Here is a 15,981-nt window from a genome sequence, read left to right on the forward strand (position 1 = left end):
TTAGTCAAGGCTGGGAGAGGCATTCCATTTTTGATGTCTAACTAGAGTGAGCACTTGAAGAATCCTTCTAAGAAGACCACTCTTAAAAGTCAGCAAGTGAAAGCTACTTCAAAAAAGATGTGGGTCCTGCCTGATTATCACTCCCAACAATCTTTTAAGGATTTTACAGACAAGGAACCTGACACTCAGTGGGTTTAAGTAATTTGCCTAAAATCTCATGGCTGGGAAGAAGTAGAACTGGGATTTGGGTTGGAATCTGCCTCACTCCAAAGCCCATGCTTTACTATGAATATAATTTCATCTGAAGGCTCAAGGCTTTGCCTCGCCTCTTGACCACTACTCGGAACATGGGATTGTCCCATCCAGTGTGGTAGCTGGAGATGAAGCAGCAGGTGCAGGGGGCTGAGAGTGTGGACTGACCATAGGCAATGCCCAGATAAGTGGTTCTCAGACTTCAGAGTGCCCCAGGTTCCTCTGGGGACTTGTGACAGTTCCAATTCCCAGGCCCCACTTCAGAGAGTGTTACAAAGCACCTTGGGTGATTCTGATGCACATGACATGTGATTCACACTTTACTACCACCCTAAATGAATTTCTTATATGAATTTGGTTCTCTTTCTGCCTCCCTTCTTTCCTTCCTTCCTTCCTCCCTCCCTGTCTCCCGTTTCTCCTTCCCTGTTTCTTTCCTTTCTTTCTTCTTAGGCTTCTGTTAATTGTGTTCCAATGATCTGAGGAGATTACTCATAAGTACTATTCACTCTCTCTTTCCTGTGTGTATATCCCCTGTCTCTCCAACAAGATTGTATATTCCTTGCAGGTAGACATCACGTATGCTGTGTGCCTTTCACAGACGCTTCCTTGGGTCCACTCCCAGGATTGAAACGTACGCGGGGCACCTAATTCCTTCTGATTACTTCACAAGAAGGCATTTTGAAAAATGTAATTCTGCCAAGGCAGATATGCCCAGCCATTGCCTTCACTTTTTCTGTTGTCTCTGTGGACTCTCTGTGTGCTTTCTCCTCATGGCCTCTCCCTCTCTAGCTCTTCTGCCCTTCACACGATCCTGGAGGGTCCTTGATGGGTAGAACACAGACGTGTGCTCAGCGGTTCCTGTCTAGTCCCAGTTCTCAGCATTTCTCGCAGCCTCTGGTGAAGCCTCGCCCCTTTGGGAATCTCCAGACCTGTGCTTCCCTAGTCATGCTCACCTATTCAGGTGCTTTTCTCAACTTGCATTTCTAAAAAAGGAAATCCAATTTTGGTTTGCTTTTGATTCAGCTCTCCTTGTTGCAGCTGACTTAATATCTGGGGTATTTCCCTTCCTGGTCATGGCACGTCAGAGCCACAGGGATGATCTGACCTTGTCCCAGCTAGGCGGTTTTCTCCTCTGGGCCCTGGTGACAAGGGCCCAACCTTTTTGGCACACTGGATTCTTTGCACGACATCAGGCAAGTGATAGATTCCTTTCTGTCTCTCTGCCTTGGCCTGGGTACCGGGATTCTGGAGTCAGGTTACATAGGTTCGAATCCTGCTTGCTGAGTGTGAGCTTGGGCAAATTGTTTAACCTCTCTAAGCCCCCATTGTCTTCATCTGTAAAATGAGGACCAGGAGGTGGTTGTGAGGTTTAAATAAAGCTATGCTTGAAATGAGGGTGCCTGCTTTACGGTAAATAGTATTGCAATTATTGTTATAGATGATTATTTTTATTGTTTCTCCACTTCCTCAGTTCAAATTCTGTCAGTCTTGCAAGGCCCAGCTAAGTCCCTGCTTCATCCACGAACCTTTTTCTGTCCGCTCAAGCCAGCAAGGAACTCTGTCCTAAATTCTCTTGATCGTTCATGTCTGAGATTGATGCTTGATTATTACCTTTAATATTTAATGTTGTGTTACTATTTAATATTGTACTAGGTGCTAATTTGTTTCATCCTTGGGCCCTGGTGTAGAGAAAAGCCCTTGAATACTGATAATAAAGATTATCTTTGTTTTAGATTTATCTTTGTTTTAGCCTCTCCACTACCAGTTACGTGGTTAGCATTAGCTTTTCTCTCTGGCGTCATGATTGAAGATGTACAGGTCAATACACTCAACATGAACTCATTTGGGATACACTGAGATAAATTGGCAGCATCTACACTGCAAATGGCAACATCCTTGGGTCCAACATCCAGCTGACCTTGTCCACTTGCTGTTCTTACTCGATGGAGAGAAGGTTCTTGTTCAGGGAGAAGTGCATTTTAAGGCTCAAGCGAGTCTCTGTTGGAAGACCTTGTTTTGACACTCATCTCCTTCTAAAGCTGGTGATTCTCAGCCCTGAATGCACAGTAGAATCACCTGGGGAACTTGGAAAAAAAAAACTGATGCCCAGGCTACATTCTGGGCAGTTAAACTTGAATCTTTGTAGTGGTGCCCAGATATAGTATTTTTAACAACCTTACTGGCTGATTTTATTATGCAGCCCCGGTTGAGAACATTGCACTGCTCTAAAGTCAGGTCCCCCAGCCCTTCCACCTGGTGAATGGACTTTAGCTTGAATTACCTGCGTTCAGTCTGTTTTTCTGGGGTGTTGACAGCAACTAGCTTATAGGAATTAGCTTTTAAGAGAGCATGGATGTCTTAAGGGTCCAGACCGTGCCATGAAAGAGACAGCTTACTATCTGAGAATGCCTTCAGTCAGGCTGCTCATGGACACTCCGTATGCCTAGGGATAGAATTTTCCTTGTCCTGGGTCACTGGTGCCATAGCAGAGAACTGACAGGGCTCCCCGAGGACCTAAAGTATTTATAACTCTTACAGTATTTCTGCAAGGTGAGCTTTGCTGCCAGAGGCCTGAATCGGGGCTGTTAAGAGTCACTAAGGTGGAGGAGTTGGGCACAGCTGCTGCAGGCTGCTGCGAAAGAGCTCTTAGTGCTGAGAGAGAGGGACTCAGGTGTCCTTCCCAGAGAACAGAGAGGTGGAAGGCCGGGAAGGAGACTCACCCAGGCTTATTCACCAGGTCTGAGATATTTTGCAGAGGAATCAATTAAGACCTTTTAAAAAACAGACTTATTGGGGTATAATCTACATATCATAGACTTTGTCTCTTTTAACTGTACAATTCAATGAATTTTAGTAAATTTACAGGGCTGTGCAGCTGTTTCCACAGTTCAGTTTTAGAATATTTCCATCACCCCCAAAAAGATCTTTTGTGCCTGCTTGCAGTCAGTTCCTGCTCCCAGCCCAGATCCAGGCAACCACAAATCTGCATCTGTCTCCATAGTTTTGCCTTTTCTGGACGTTTCCTATAAATGGAGTCATATAAGATGTAGTCTTTTGTGTCTGGCTTTTTTTACCCTGCATAATATTTCTGAGGTTCGTCCATGTTGTAGTATGTATAAGTATTTTGTTCCTTTTTCTTGCTAAATAGTATTATATTGTATGGATATACCACATTTTATTTATCCACTCATCAGTTGATGGACATTTGGATTGTTTCCACTTTTTGCCTGTTGTGAATAATGCTATGATCATTCATGTGCAAATTTTTGTGTGGCCATATGCTGTCATTGCTGTTGTGTAAATAGCTTGGAGTAGACTTCTTGGGTTGTATGGTAAATTTATGTTTAGCTATTTTTTTCTTTTGGTGAGGAAGATTGGCCCAGAGCTAACATCTGTTGCCAGTCTTCCTCTTTTTTCTTAAGGAAGATTGTTGCCGAGCTAACGTCTTTGCCCATCTTCCTCTATTTTGTATGTGGAATGCCACCACAGCATGGCTTGATGAGCGGTGTGTTTGTCCATGCCCCGGATCTGAACCTGTGAACCCTGGGCCACTGAAGCAGAGCATGCAAATTTAACCACTACACCACCAGGCTGGCCCCTGTTTAGCTTTTTATGAAACTGCCAAATGGTTTTCCAAAGTACCATTTTATATTCCCACCAGCAACGCATGAAAGTACCAGGTTCTCCACATCCTCACCAATGCTTGTTATTATCTGTCTTTTTGGTTCTGGTGGGTGTGATATGGTATCTCACTGTGGTTTTAACTTGTTATTTCCCTAGTGATTAATAATGTTGAGCATCTTTTCATGTGTGTCTTTACCATTCATGTATGTTCTTTGGCTAAATGTCTCCTCAAATCTTTTGCCCGTTTTCAAGTTTGTTTGTTTGTCTTATTTTTCAGTTGTAATAGTTCTTATTAGATACTAGATATACGTTCCTTATTAGATATATGATTTGCATATGTTTTCTCCAATTCTGTGGCTTGTCCTTTCACTTTCTTAATGGTGTCTTTTGAAACTCAAAAGTATTTAATTTTGATGAAATGTATCAAAATTTATCATTGTTTTCCTTTTTGAATTGTGCTGTTGGTGTCTTACAAGAAATCTTTGCCTACCCAAGGTCGTGAAGATTTTCTCCACGATTTTAGGAGATTCTACATTTTCTTCTAAAACTTTAACTCTTATGTTTGGGTGTATGATTAATTTTGAGTTAATTTTTATGTATGATGTGAGTAGGGATCTAAATTAACCTTTTTGCTTGTGGATATGCAATGGTTCTGGCACCAGATTTTGACAGGATTATCCTTACCCCTTTGAATTGCCTTGGTGCTTTTGTTGAAAATTAATTGACCATAAATATAAGGGGTTATTTCTGGACTCTCAATTTTGTTCCATTGATTTATATGTTTATGGTAAGTACCACACTGTCTTGATTACTGTAGCTTTACAGTAAGTTTTGTAAGTTGGAAGTCTAAGTCCCCAACTTTGTTCTTTTTCCAAATGTGTTTGGCTGCTCTGGGTCCTTTGTATTTCTATCTAAATGTTAGAATCAGCTTGCCAATTTCTACAAAAGGCCTGCTGGGATTTCTTTGTGTGTGTGTGTTATTGAACCTATCCTTCAATTTGGAGGATAATTGCCACCAACAATATTGAGCCTTCCAATCCACGAATACGGAATGTCTTTCCATTTATTTAGGTCTTTAATTTTTCTCAGCCATGATTTGCAGTTTTTGGTGTACAAGTCTTACAACCAATACTTTTTTAGAGTTTGTGTGGTCTTGCTAGGGAGATCTGTCTTTTTTTTTCTTAGGGGTCTCATTGAAAACGATGGAGAGAGATGCACAGCCTAGCAGTCAAGAGCAGGGTGCAGTGTGGTGAGCGGGAAAAGCACTGGCCTGGGGGTCAGAAGAACCAACTCTGATCTGCAGCAAGTCTCTTAAAGTCTCAGTGTGCTGATCTCTAAGATGAGTATAATATAATTTATTTTGCTTCAAGGTTGTGAGGATTGGAGGTAATGTTGGAAAAGGCTGGCATATAGTAGGTGTTCACTATTTGGTGCCTGGCACTGTTGGTGCCTTTGATGGTGATGATGATGATTTTACAGCATCGTGTGTTCCATTAAAGGGGAGAAGCAGCACTGGGGGAGGTGCTGCTCTTGGGGCTCTCATCCTGGCCATGGAGTTTCTTTGCAGCTCAAGGTGAAGCTAATGATCCACAGTGAAGTAAATACACCACCTCATTTGATCTTCAGACAACTCATTGAGTTAGCTATTTTCATCCACACTTTGTACCAAGGAAATTGATGTTCAGAGAGATAAAGTCAAGTTCCCAGGGTCACAGAGCTAGTAAGAGGCAGAGCAGGATCAAAACCCGGACTTGTCCAGCTCCAAATCTTGTGCTTTTCCACTATCTCTCATGACCCTGCTACCTCCACTAGGTCTCATCAGGGGATCTACCAGGCAATGATAAATTCTGGGCAGAGCATATAACTCCTCACGGACAAATGAACACTGATAAGTGATTAATAATACATCTTGCTTATCTTTCTTACTTAACATGTTAAAGGTTTAATTTTGACTCACGATTCAGAAGGCAGGTGTGATTTTTGTACCAAGGATTAGACGGGAAAACCAAGCTTAATTCATAAGGGGTGATCACCGTGAGCTATAATAAAAGGTCACCTGGTTTACACGGCCGTAGAGACTGAGCTAAAAGGCAACCTTGTTTCCTGTTTTTGGCGTGACCTGACTTGAGCACCCAATTTCACCTTATAGCTTACATTTTTTCAACCGCAGGAGCATTTGCAAGAGAAACGTGGGGCTTGTGTCAGCATGAGATTTCAGATCCAGAGCTGCAAATGTCCTCCTGCTGGCTGCTCTGGACTTGCTCAACAGCAGCACAACTAGCCACAGAGGAGTATGGTCTAGAGCTGAGCCTGCGCTGACGGTTCGCCAGTCTTCTTCTTGCTCCCCGTGCAGGAGATCTACGTTTGATTTCTAGCACATCCTCTAATATGGCAATATGGAGAGTGCATGGGCTTTGGAATCAGATGATTTTTTTTCTCATTTCCGTTATTTACTAGCTTTGTGATCCTGGGAAATGTGTTTAACTTATCTGAGCCTCAGTTTGCTCATGTAGAATGGTGAAAATAATTGTCATGAGGATTAAAATGACTCAATGTCTATAAATTGCTGATTAGTGCCAGGTGTATACTACGTTCCAGACAAAGAGTAACTTTGCTCCTTTCTACTGGAGTTTGAAATGACTAGATTTAGTTTTGAAGAAATCTCACTGTGGACAAGTATGTTAGTCAGATTTTGCTGCAGTAACAAATAGCCCCCAAAGCTCAGTGGTTAAAAATCACGTATGTTTATTTCTTGCTCATGTCACCTGAGGGCTGAATTAACTGTGCCTTTGCTGAGTTTCACTGGTTAGGTTCTGCTCTTTGTATTTTCTCATTCCAGGATCCCAGGTGAGAAGCATGCTGCTCTCGTGATGGAGGGCAGAAACTCAAGAGAACTGGAGCCAATCCATACAAGTATATTTAAAGTTTCTGCTTGGATGTGGTATAGATCACACCTGCTCACATCCATTGTTGTACGGCCAAGCCCAAAGTCAGTTGGTGGGGAGAATACTCTACCCAAAGGGAAGCAAGGTATGAGCTTTGTAAATGAATGAACAATGGACCTTAATTAATAGGAAAGAATGTTGATAGAGGCAATTCTTGGTAATCCAATAATTAATCATTACGTACGTGGAATATTTGAGCCTCTGTTTTTGTCTTTCCCTTTGGCGGTGGTAGTTTGTGTACTTTTTCAGTCTTTCTGTTTTAGAGCAGAGCTCATGAAAGACCATTTGTCAGTGTCTGAGAAAAGACTTTCCCACCTCTTATTCTTCTCAGCCACTTGCTGACTCATCCTTCTTTGCTCATTTTAATGTTGGATTTCTTAGGCCCCTCTCTCTTCTCCTTCTATACTCTGTTCTCTGTGGGACATCATACATAGCTATGGCTTCGGCAGACTACTCTCGGAGGAATCTTATCTCAACCTTCTCAGCTCAGATGCCTTGATCCCCAGACCCATATAGCCAGCTGCCCTCCTGGCATCTCTGTGGTGATGCTGTATACATCTCAATATAATAAAACCCAACTCTGGTCACACTAAGTGTACCCTCTAGGACCAGAGCAGCCAGCCAGTTGTGTACATCAAACAGTAGAATTCATCCTTGCTACCTCCTTGTCTCTCACTCTCTTATCCAATTCATCCTCAGAGACCCTTGTCTTTACTTCCTAAGGGCCTCACTGATCAGCTACTTCTCTCCATCCCCACCGCCATCACCAAACCATGGCTCTCCTTCACCTGGAATCTTGCAGTATCCCCCAACTGTCTCCCTACATCCTCTCCTTCCCCTTCTAATCTGTTTTCTGCACTACAGCTACTGCCGGAGTCATTTTTTAAAAAAAATTCAAACTTGTTTGTATCTCCCTTTGGCTTAAACCTCTTCAGTGACTCTCTATAGCTTTTAGGATAAAGAGCAAAATCTTTTCCATGGTCCTCAGGGTCCTGCATGATGAGGCCTTTTTCTGACTCTCCCATTTTATTTTGCATCACTCTTCTTCTTATTGTCTATATTATAGCTACAATGTTCTCCCCTTTCAGATCCTTGAATGTGTCACGCCCTCACCTACCTTGGGGACTTTGCACCTGCTTCTCTCTGGAATGTTCTTACTGTGACCTCCATCCTTGAAATCTTGGTTCACATGTCCCTTCCTTGCTGAAGCACTCCCTAGCCTCTCCAGGCTGAGAGAGTTGTTTTCTCTTCTATGAGCTAAAAACGTTTATGCATATCTTTATGTGTGTAGAATGTGTCTTGTAATGTTGTTGTTTGCTTATGTGACTCTCTGCCTGGGCTGTGAGGTCTGAGGGCAGAGCTCTGACTCATTCTATAAACACTTTTTCATTCTTTTGATCTTAAATAAAACTATGTAAAAGCCCTCTGTATGGTTTAGAGAAACCAAAATTCTCTGCTAAACCGCATAGTCACAAACATAGAAATTTGGAGATGGAAGGGATGTCAGAGCTCTTTTCCACCATCTTTATTTTAACTAACAAAGAAATTCAAGCCTAGAGAGAGAAAATGACTTATTTAAGGTCATGCAGCTGGCAGGTGTCAAGTAACGTTAATCTTCCAAGTCCCATCTGAAAAGGATGGGGTGCTAAGCGGACTCATTCTTTCCCTGAAGTTACCATTTTTCAAGGGCGTACTTTGTGCCAGGGATTGTGTTAGGTCCTTCCTATAAAAGATCTTTAAATTTTAGAACCACAAACTGAGTTTAATCCCATTTTATCTTGAAGGAAAATGAGAATGACAGAGATCATAATGCGTTCAAGTTTCATGCAGCTCATGAGGAAATGTCTCACTATGTGTGTGATACTGATCCTTAGGGTGAATTTCTTTTTACTTTTTGCTCATTGAGTCTGGATAAGGGGTTAAGACCAGATCAACCTAGGAGACTTTAGTAGAAGCTGGTAATCTTTAAGAGGCTTCCTAGTAGGAGATGTGCTAGGTTTCTGTGTTTCACTGTGAGGTTGTTGCAGTACGAGCTTCGGCGAGACTGCCGTTCAGAACTTTCTGGAGCTCCTACCATGTATATTGCTCTGGGCCAAGTTCAGTGGAGGTGAAGAACTCTAAGTCATGGACTGCCTCTGAGGGAGACCAGATCGAAGGATTAGGCCAATTCTGATCCACTTTGCTGATTGAGAATGAGCCCACAGTCACTTAAATGAGTTCAAGAAGTGGCGTCCAAGTAGACCCCAAGTCATATACCAGACTGCATGCTTCTTAAATGTTCCTCTCGGCCTGAATAATTGGCCTGCTTAAGAATCCACTTAGTCTGCACCGTTTCCTAATCTGATCCTTGTCAAACACTTGTCATGGCCTTCAGATTGCCCCGCATTCCCAGTGGTTCCCCCCTTACTCCTCAGCAGGACCAGAACTATTACTACCAGAGCCGATTGCCAGTGTACTCTCCCCACCGTCTGGCTACTTGCAAAGAATAATCTTTTTGAGTCTTGATAGTAACAGGTGATTTGTTTGGCCTTATTTTCTAACGTTAGCTTGTCGACGGCCTGTATCAAATCCATAGGCTTGGAATTCGAATCCTAGAGACAAGGAGCAGTTAGCGACAGGAAAGAGCTGCTGGCAGAATCACGCAAAACCGAATTTGGAAAAATTTATTTTGTTAATTTGCCTAACATGGAGTCTTCTTCTTTGCACAGAGAGGGAGATTAACTTGGTAGAGAAAACACAAAACATGGTGTCAGGAAGACCTGGTCACTGAACCTCTGGTACTAGCCAGGTGAATAGGGCAATTGCTAACCTTTTTAAACCTTGGTTTTCTTATTCATACAATGGAACAGTAACATCTTTCAAAGTTGCGGAGAGGCCTTGTGAGTTGGAAATCACTCTGACAACATGAGGTGCTGTTCTGTGTGGAGCTCAGTCCTCTCTTCCTCAGGTGGGCTCTGTTTGAGGAAACGTGAGGGGCAGGGGGAGTTGTGCACACCATTACCCACGAGGTATCCTTAGCCCCGTTGCAACCTTGACATCTCAGAGATTTCAGCTGTGTAGATGGAGCAGCAGGTCCCACCCACAGCCAGGGCTCTGCCAGCTCATTCAGGCAAAGATCTGGCAGAAAGAGCAACTCTGACAGATGGGCCCGGGGGTGGGGGTGGTCACCAGACATTGCTTCCCTGTCACCCACCTTGGTTAACCTCAGGTACACAAGGTTAAATTACTCATACTCCTCAATGGCACCTTATCATCATTTTCCCGTGCTGAGTTCCCCTCATTTAATTTAATCCCTTTACCCTCACTCTAATTCACCATCCCGTAATGACATTCATTTAATATGTTTAAAAGTGTATTTGAAATGTATGTAAGTGGTATGGTGTTGCAATCATTCAGTTAGTCAGCAAAAATTTAATTAGTGCTTCTTTTGTGGTAGGCTTTCTTCTAGGTCTTGGGGGACATCAGTGAACAAAACCGCAAAAACCCCTGACCTCACAGAGGTGAAGGTGGGGGTGGGGAGAGAGCACTTATTACTTTTCAGACTACTGTTCAATTTACTTATTTGTTACATGTGAATCGTTGTCTAAGGTAACAACAGAGCAGGGGAAGGGGGACTCTGTGTGTGTGTGTGTGTGTGTGTGTAGAGGATTTTGAGGGCTTGTAATTCCAGGCAGAGGGAATAGCCAGTGCAAAGGCTCTGTTGCAGCATCAGTGCCTGGCATGTGTTAACAACAGCGGGGCGGCCAGTGAGCTGGGGCAGAGTGAGCAATGGGGACAGCGGTAGAAGATGATGTCAGTGAGGTAAAGGGAGTGGCAGGGGGCAGGGGAAGGGAGAGGAGGCAGATCAGGTAGGGCCTTGTAGGACATTGTAAGGACTTTGGCTTTTGCTGTGTGGTTTCAGGGTTTGGAGTATCATGGAGGGTTCTCATTATGTTTCTCTGTTTTTTCACTCGACGTTGTGTTTTTGAGAACCATCTGTGTTAATTGCTTAGAACCATTCTATAGCACTCTATAAATTTTACCTGGTGACTCTTCCAACTCCCTGCCACTACACATCATACTGCAGTGGATGCCCTCATGTGTGTCTCATTATGGATTGTGTGATCATTTCTGGGAGGTACACCCAGGAGTGAGTGGACTTGCTGGGTGGTCGGGTGGGCACACACTTAATTTGGCTTAAGTAGTGCCACATTGCTTTTCAGGCTGGCTCCACACATCTGTGCTCCCTTCAGCAGTGTACAAGGGTTCCTGTAGTCCCACATCCCTGCCAACATGTGGCATTGTCCATCTTTCACTTCTTTGCCAATCTAGTAAGTACACAGTGACATCTATTGTTTTAATTTGCATTTCTCTGATTACTAATGAGTGTGAGCACCTCTTATATGCTAATTAGTTTTTTGGGGTTTCTTCTTTTATAAATTGCCCGTTCATATTCTTGGCCAATTTTCCTACTGGGGTTCTTGTATTTTTCTTTTGATTTGCAGGAGTTCCTTGTACGTTCTGAAAATTATCCTTAGTTGTTTTCAGAGGGTTAGATTTGAGGTGGCCTTTGAGGTAACCTAGTCTAACCAACCCATTTTAGTTAGGGAAACTGAGACCCATCAATGAAGTGACTTCTGAAGATCACACACGTAGTGGAAAAGCTGAGATGAGAAGTCAGTACTTTCCCCATCATATCATGTGAAGTGAGGATCCTTTTCTCAGGGAAGGAATGACTGTTGGGTGTTGCTGGTGCCCCATCATCTGCATTTCTTTGCAGCAGTAGGACGCGTACCCTGACCAACTTTGGACCCAAGAGGCCATTGACATCTATGAGGCCCTAGGTCTGACGACTGTTTCCTCCTTCCCACTCACACTATCACTACTTTATTTTAACACTTTATCTCCTCATGATTGAGCACTGCTTTTCAAATATTAGTGTGTGTAAGAGTCACCCAGAGAACATAGTAACATGCAGATTACTGCCTCCTGAGGATTTTGAAGCACTGAGAGATCCTTAGGATTCCGATGCAGGTGGCCCGTGGACCTAATTTTGTGAAACACTGCACCAAATAGTTTCATTAGCTACCTGATCGATCTTCTGTCTCCATCCTAGAGTCACTTCAATCTGTCTTCCAGCCTGCCAAACAGAATGATGGTCCTTCCCTGAACACATCTCTCTTTGTCATCCCGCCATGCTTTCACCCTTACCATCCATCTGAAGTGCTCCTTCCTCTGTGAAATCCCATGGTTTATCAACATCTAGGCCAAACCTGGTCTTCCCTAGAAAGCCCTCTCTGATTTTTCTGGGAATCAAGCTCAGGGGCACAGTGCAAATGAAGAAATATGGCTGGGGGTAGGAACATCCCCCTTGCTGGCACATTGTCCTGTGAAATCATGGTGCACACCCCTCTGTGTAAGGGGGCTAAAGACATCTCCTGAAGGTAGCAACACCCTAGACCAGCCAATCTTTGCTTTTTTAAAAAGCACTCCTTTTTATCAAGTATACACACACATGGTTTATTTAAAGAGTTGTAGTTCTACACAATTTGTTATGAGAAACAGCAGTTTCCTATCCTTTTTTGCATGTTTTTTGCTCCCCAGAGGCAGACACTTGAAACTCTTTTTGCTGATTTTTTTTTTTGATGTCTCTAAAGAATATGCTTATCTTGTTCCTCTTTGATTTTGTGGTTTTAGGCACTGTCTGTTGACTTTCCACTGAAGAGAAAAAGGATTTAACCTTCCGTCCTCCCCCACACCATCCACACATGACCCTTCTCGTCCCCTGTGTTTTATTGCTCGGCCAGTTTTTACATCCAGTATGCCATGGTGGGTTTCTCTGCCTCGGGGTCTGGTACTACTTACCACCTGGCTGTACATATCAGAAATTCAGGGGGCCAGCCCCGTGGCTGAGTGGTTAAGTTCATGCACTCTGCTTTGGTGACCAAAGGTTTGCAGGTTCGGATCCTGGGCACAGACCTACACATGCTCATCAAGCCATGCTGTGGTGGTATCTCCCATAGAAGGACCAGAATGACCTACAACTAGGATATACAACTATGTACTTGGGCTTTGGGGAGTGGAAAAAAAAAGAGGAAGATTGGCAACAGATGTTAGCTAAGGGCCAATCTTCCTCACCACAAAGAAAAAGAGAAAGAAAAGAAAAAAGAAATTGGGCACTCTCCTTAACTCCTTCCTCTTTCTCCTAATCCTCCCTCCAGTCATTCTTCCCCAACCTCCCATATCCAGTCACTCATGGAATTCTGTCCACTCTCCCTTCAACATAACTTTTAAATTCATTCACTTCTGTCTGTTCCCACTGCCTCTGCCCTTCCTGTCACCTCATGTTTCCCCGAGAATATTGCAGTAATGCTAGTCTCCTCACTTCCTGTCATAATTCCCTCTGGTCTCTTCTTCACCTTACAGACAGAGTGAACTTTCTAAAGCACAAATTAGACCATGTGATTCTTGTGCGTAAAACTTTCGAGTGTCCCTTGGGGTCCACGGGGGAACGTTCAAATTCCTTATCCTGGTGGGCTAGACACAATACTCTCTTTACCACAGCATTTTGTCTTCCTCCCACACGGACTACATTTCCTTGCCGTAAGGCTGGGGCCATGTGAAATGTGAGCAGAACTGACATGTGTCATTCCCAGGCAGTTAAGATCAAGGCGCCTATTGCATCTCTTCTCTCTTCTGCAGTGGTCCTCTGAGGCCCATGTTCAAGGTGCTAGAGCTACAGGTGGAGGAGGGCTGCTCTACTCACATCAGACTTGAGAGTGAGAAATGAGTCTTTGTTGTGCCAATGAAACTTTGGGGTTTATCTGTTGCTGCAGCACAGCCTATCATAACCCTGAGTCACACAAGGTCTATCTAAGGTCCTTCAGGGGCTGGCCTTGCTTCTCTCCCTAACTTAATTTCTCCTCTCTTCAACTCTATATTCTAGCTATAAAGATGTGCCGGGCTCTGTCCACTTCCAGGCGTTTGCACGTGCAGTTCTCATTATTTAGAATGTCTTATTACCCGCTCCCTCTTTGTCACTCTGCCTGCCTAGTCTCAACTCAACCTTCAAGCCTCAGCTTTGATGTCCCTTCCTCTGGGAAGCCTTTCAAGATTCCCTACTACTACTGGGTGAGGTGCCCCTTAGAACCCCGTGCCTACCCTTCACTTACCACTCTGTCTCCAAATCGCCCATTTTTCTGTCTCTGCCAAACTAGACGGTAAGCTCCTTGAGCCTGTTGACTCTGCCCATTTATCGTGCTCTCCTCGGGGCCAGGCAGAGTAGGTGCTGGGTCTATTTCTTTTGGTGGAAAGATCCAGGAGATCTTAGAGGAGCGGCTGTTGTAAAAGCTCCAATTCAGATTTCTTTTCCTAAGACTTTCAGGGTAGTTGAATTCCTGAAAGAGTATTGAGCAGTGGTTTGGGGGGGACAGTCTATAGTCAGACAGAGTTGGTTTGACTTCTGCTCTTACCAGCTGTGTAATGTTGAGCAAGTTGCTTGACCTCTTAAGCCTCAATTTCATTACCTAATGGGGATAATAATAATATACCCCCCTTGCAAAATTATTGTAGTAATTAAATGAGTTGATATATATAAGCCCTTAGAGAAATGCTTGGCATACAAAGTGCCCAATAAATGTTAGATGTATTATTATTTTTAAGAATATCCTAAATGCAAATGCGGTACCTTAGATTGGATCCTGGAACAGAAAAAGGGCATTGGAGGAAAACTGCTGAAATCCAAATAAAGTCTGAAGTTTAGTTAATAGTAGTATTCCAATGTTAGTTTCTTGACAGGTGCACCACTATGAGATAACTTTTGGGGGAACTAGGTGAGGGGTATATGGGAACCCTGTGCTGTCTTTGTAACTTTTCTGTCTAAAATTCTTCTGGGATATCTGATTATAATTGCTATTCATTTTATTCTCACAATGTCCCTATATGTGAGCACTAGAATGAGTGCCATTTACAGATGAATAAACGGAGGCACAGAGAAGTTAAATAATTTGCCCACGGTCACAATCCAGATCACAGAGTAGGAATGACTGTTGGGTTGGGATTTGAACAGAAAGCAATAGTAAATGTTAATTGAGCCCCTACTTTGTGTAAGGCACTACCCTCTGTGCTGTGGCAATAGAGAATAACAGGCGGTCTCTGTGCTCAAGGTCATTACAAATAGGAAGCCCAAGTTCACACAGAGGTAAGGCTGGAAGTGGGGACAGGAACGTAGCTCATGCTCATAACCATTGCGCCAGACAAACTGGTGGGAGTTACATGCGATTCACAGTGGAATTGCAGAGGTTAAAACAGATTTGGTTGGAGGCTTAGGGACAGCTGGCTTCATGAGTGGCGGCTTTGATCTGAGTCTTGAACATGAGCATACTTGATCTGGGTAGAGAGTGAGGGAAAGCCTGGAATGGCCTTTGGGCCTGGGTTGACTCACCCCTGTCCTCTGCTCCCTTTCCCTTCTTCTGAGCCCCCCTGAGAGCTGGACCCCACTGGTGTATACTTGGCTATTCCCTGTAGTACCCCATGGAAGACAGCAGCACATAGTACACAGGGCACAGGATTTGGGGGCAGGCAGCATGGTGTCCAGCAATTGCTCTGCTGCTTATCAACTGTGTGATCTTGAGCTGGTTCCTTAGCTTCTCTGAGCTTCAGAAAAATGAAGGGAACAACGACCACCTGACCTGGTTGTTGTGAGTGTTGACTGGGCGAAGAAACATGTATCAAGCTGGGTCTGAGGCTGGGTTCTTGGTAAGGCCTCAGTCAGTGGGCCACCTCTGCATGCCTCACTCCTTTGTTTTGTCCAAACTTGATGAGCTGGTTATGTTGCCACACATTTCCTAAGGAGGCAGCTCTGTGTAAAGGAAAAAATGTGGACTTTGGGAGGCTGTGCTGCCGACCGGTTGGGTGACCTCGGTCACTTGTTTAACCTGTGCAGGCCTCAATTTTTCACTAAGAAGTAATATCAATGTTATAGGATTGTTGTGACAATGTTATAGGATTGTTGTGATAATTATGAGATGGATATAAAGATGGCCCATGGACATATTCCATTAATGTCAGTTCTTGTCATTGTGCCTGGTATTTTTTTCCATTTGATTCATATTAATCTTGACTTTCCCCCAAATTGTTTGCTGTTTGCTGAGGACAGATCTTAAATCTTGTATTTCTCGTA

The 15,981-nt window shown here is 43.6% G+C and overlaps 1 long non-coding RNA gene across 3 annotated transcripts in view; it reads left to right on the forward strand.

Moving 5' to 3' along the window:
* LOC102150260 (uncharacterized) overlaps positions 1-15,981 on the forward strand; it is a 65,373-nt gene that overhangs the window by 16,899 nt on the left and 32,493 nt on the right. For all 3 annotated transcript variants that reach the window (XR_011438595.1, XR_011438596.1, XR_002807961.2), the window contains exon 2: positions 5,062-6,906. This is a non-coding gene — a long non-coding RNA (uncharacterized lncRNA). The remainder of the gene's footprint in view (positions 1-5,061; positions 6,907-15,981) is intronic.

Source organism: Equus caballus, chromosome 5 (genome assembly GCF_041296265.1).
Source record: "Equus caballus isolate H_3958 breed thoroughbred chromosome 5, TB-T2T, whole genome shotgun sequence".
In the NCBI taxonomy this organism is placed as follows: domain Eukaryota; kingdom Metazoa; phylum Chordata; class Mammalia; order Perissodactyla; family Equidae; genus Equus; species Equus caballus.